We start from the raw sequence: 3,832 nt of genomic DNA, 5'->3' as shown, positions 1-3,832 counted from the left end.
GGGTAACCCTTTTTCTGTAAATGATATATTGCTGTTGGGGCAACTTAATATTTTAAGCATGTCAGATGTTCAGAAGAGTGGAAAAAAAGGTGGCATCCAAAGCTCTGTAGCAAATGGAATTTCCTTACCATTGATATGCCATGGTGGCTTCATTTTGGGTGTAAGACAGCTAGGATTTGGATAGGACATCACGTAAGTGATTATCTGACAATTAAATAGAAAAAACAATTTTCACCAAAATTTCAGATACAAGTGATAAAATCTTGTCAACCCAGTGACGATATGGTTTGTAATCTGCAGATTGATCCATATTGAATCTCTTGACCTTTTCTCTGTCTTGAATTCATTCTTGTAGAAGGTTCCATGAATCCTTCCATGTCCCTCATTCATTTCACACTATAACTTAAGCATAAATGAAAGCTTCTTTAGAAGAATGTTGTGTAGCTTTAAAATCAGACTCTGCAACTTTGCTCGAACTCAATCCAACTGTTAGTACTGGAAAGGTAATATGAATGTAAAGAAAAAGGTATTGCGTAATACACAAGTAATACACTGTACTAGGTAAGGAAATAATGCGAGATGAGAATGATACCAGAGTTTTGACAGGCAACAGATAATGTGGGGTGGATATTTACTACATCATGTTAATGTTTTGGCCTTACCTGTATACATCACAGCTTCGGTCATGTTAACATTGATTTCTTTTTAATGAATTCAAGACATGTAAAACCAAATGGAGATTGACCCTGACAGACATTGGTTTTTCATGTGGCAAAGAGTGACACCAATAAATGAAAAGGTTTCTTTTTTTATTGCATTTTATTTCTTTATTTTCATATAACTTCTTTTGTCTGCTCTGTGTTTGTCCATATCAAGCATGAAAAAGTTTGTATGTACATTATTTGTATACATGTTTTATTTGTTAAGTAACTTAATACCCGGCTGATGTAATGAACAGATGTCTGGTCAAATAAAAACGAGAAAAACACTTTGAAGATAAACCTTCATTACTTCAAAACTGTGTTTGCTACATTGCTTACTATGTGTGGTGCTTTTGATGACTTTACATGCATACATACATGTATATATATGTATGTACACATACTGTATATATATGTGACCCATCACCTCAAAACGACCAATAAGTCGCAATGGGACTTTTCACATAAACAGCTGAAATAGCCGGGTTGGGGTGGAAGAGTCCATTTTTTGTTAGCTCACCTGAGCCAAAGGCTCAAGTGAGCTATTGCGACCCCCAAAATGAAGGAATCTTTAAAAATCTTCTCTAGAATCAGAAGTTATAGAGCTAAGATAATACTATGAGTGAGTACATTAATGACTGTAGTTTCAAGTTTGTTCATAGGAGATCCAGGGGTGCCCCTCTTGGGGGCAGGGGTGGGGGGGGGGTGGGGTTGGGAAGGTCCAAATGGGGGCCTGAAATGTATATTTTCATCTTTGTGAAAACCTCATGATGGATTTTTGTCAAACTTGGCAAGTAGCATCCCTAGGGGGTCAGGATCTCAATTTATCAAAATGAGCACCATACCCCACCCAGAGGGCCCCAGGGGGCCCCACTCCCCCCAAATTAAGGAATCTTAAAAAATGTGGGCCCTTATTGTACATTTTCATCTTCTACTTGAGAATGCCTGGTCAAATTTTGGTAGAGCTGTGAATAATTTAGATTAGTGACTGCGTGAAAGGTGAACTTGCGATACTCAGGTGAGCGCTAGACCCGCGGGTCTCTTGTTTTAGGTATTTTCTGAAAGTCCATGTATCAATCTACCACCTGACAAAATTTTAGGGTCTAATGTTTACTAGAAATATTCAAAATAGTTCTTGTCATTTATACGCTCCAGCTCATACTTCAAAGTAAACCATTCGAAAAAGGCTTGATTTGATTACTTTGAAGCTTTGAAACAACTAAGCATAACTTAAAAAGTATACAATATTAGGTCTTGAGATTTTAGATTATTTGAGGGGTATGTCTTTTTAAAAGCTGTACCAAGTTAAATCCTAATCCTAGCAGAAGACTGAAGATTATATTGGAACGTTCGTGAATCATTTGTGCTTACTGGAAATGTGGATGACAACTCTGAAATAGAAAATAACAGGATTTGATTTGAACTGCAGCACCCGGATCCTGACTTTGAAAATGGTGGCGCGCAGTGACACGTCATACGCCGAGAAAGCGGCCCATGCTTTTCCTTCTGCGAAATCTGAGGAACAGCTTGGATGTAAGCCAGTCTTCCTGAAAAATAAAGACATACCATCAGTGAGTGAGAAGGGAATGTCAAACGAGGACATGTACAAATGCCTCATCCGTAGTGTGCAAGGACGAGAAATTAAGGAGATACAAAGAATTCGTGGTCTATGGAGGCTGTACGTGGAAATCTGGATTCAAGAATGAAACAAATGGCTTGAACATCAGAAATGTCAATGTCGCAGTGTATGACCAAAACCCTTTCATCACAGCTGGGAAGGAGAACAGTCTGCGTCTCCTCATCAGAGACATACCACTTTCAGTTCTCGATACTGTCATCACCGATGAACTGGAAAAATGCAAACACAAGGTCCTCGGTGCCCCCATCCGTGAACGTCTCCGAGTAGATGGTCAGCTCACTGACTGCCTGACCGGCAACCGGATAGTCTACATACAGCATCCATCGAAGCCCCTGCCTCGAGACATGAACTTTGGTATTTTTAAAGCCAAAGTTTACCAGTACGGCCAGACCGTACCACCTGCAAGGCCAACCCTCATGTACTCACGCTGTTTGAATGCAGGACATCACCGGTCGCAAGGCAGCAACCCCATCGTCTGTCGACGATGCAAACAACCCGGACACCTGCAACAGGAATGCTCCTTTGAGACCCCGCCCACCTCACCGACCAGAGATGCCAACGAACACACACCGATGCCAGCACCATTGCTTTCCCCGTCGGCATCAGCTTCTGTTGGTACACCATCAGTGCACCTGATCGAACAGCTGATCACATCGGGTCGACAAGTCGCGAGTACAGCGAGTGCTCGTCAATCACTCCATGACAACCAGACGCACACTCAGCCCAAGATTACGCAATACCTAGTCGGGGATCACAACGCATCACAGCCGCGACAGTCCGCTGACAAAGCAACGGAGAAATCTCAACTCCCGCGCGCACAGAGTCTTTCACTGATCTCGCAGCAGACCGGTCGGAGATGATCGACCCTCGCACTCACTCAGAAGCTTCGAGCGAAGAATCATCGAGCAAAGATGACGGCGTGGAAGCGCTGTCTGAACTCTACGCTGAATCACCGGAACCACCTAAATGAGCAACAAAGAAAGCAAAGTCAAACAAACGAAACGGGAGCAGAAATCTTCGGAAAAAAAAGTGCCAAAGAAGAAATGAATGAAGTGACAAAGAATATATAAATCCTTCAAAAAAAGTTTGGAAATCTGAGTTTGATCAATCATTTCTCATTCTTCCTCTTGCGATGTTCTTGCTATGTAGCGCTTCATGAGGTTTGCGTGGAATGTTTTCCTCTTCTTCCCGACTTGCAGTGAGTAGTTGTTCCGTGCTACCTCTCCTACTACCTCGTACGGTCCTCTCCACTGCATCAAAAGCTTGTTAGAGCTGGTGGGGAAAAGCACCAATACCTGATCTCCGCACTCGAACCTGCGTTCCTTGGCCTTAACGTCGAAATGTCTCTTGTAATTCCTCGACGACTTCTCGAGTTCAGTCTTGGCCAGACTGCACGTCGACTCCAACCTCTTCTGCAAGTCCAAAACATACTGGTAAGTAGACTTTACTTCCTCTTCAGATATGTCTTCTGACCATAACTCCTTCAGTATGG

General features: G+C 42.3%; 1 pseudogene; it reads left to right on the top strand.

Moving 5' to 3' along the window:
• Positions 1-2,152: 2,152 nt before the first annotated feature.
• On the top strand, positions 2,153-3,387 carry LOC140228379 (uncharacterized; annotated as a pseudogene).
• The last annotated feature ends 445 nt before the right edge of the window (positions 3,388-3,832 follow it).

The sequence above is a fragment of the Diadema setosum genome, chromosome 5, assembly GCF_964275005.1.
Source record: "Diadema setosum chromosome 5, eeDiaSeto1, whole genome shotgun sequence".
Taxonomy (NCBI): domain Eukaryota; kingdom Metazoa; phylum Echinodermata; class Echinoidea; order Diadematoida; family Diadematidae; genus Diadema; species Diadema setosum.
Note: the sequence above shows the minus strand (reverse complement) of the source record. Positions and strands in the feature narration are given on the sequence as shown.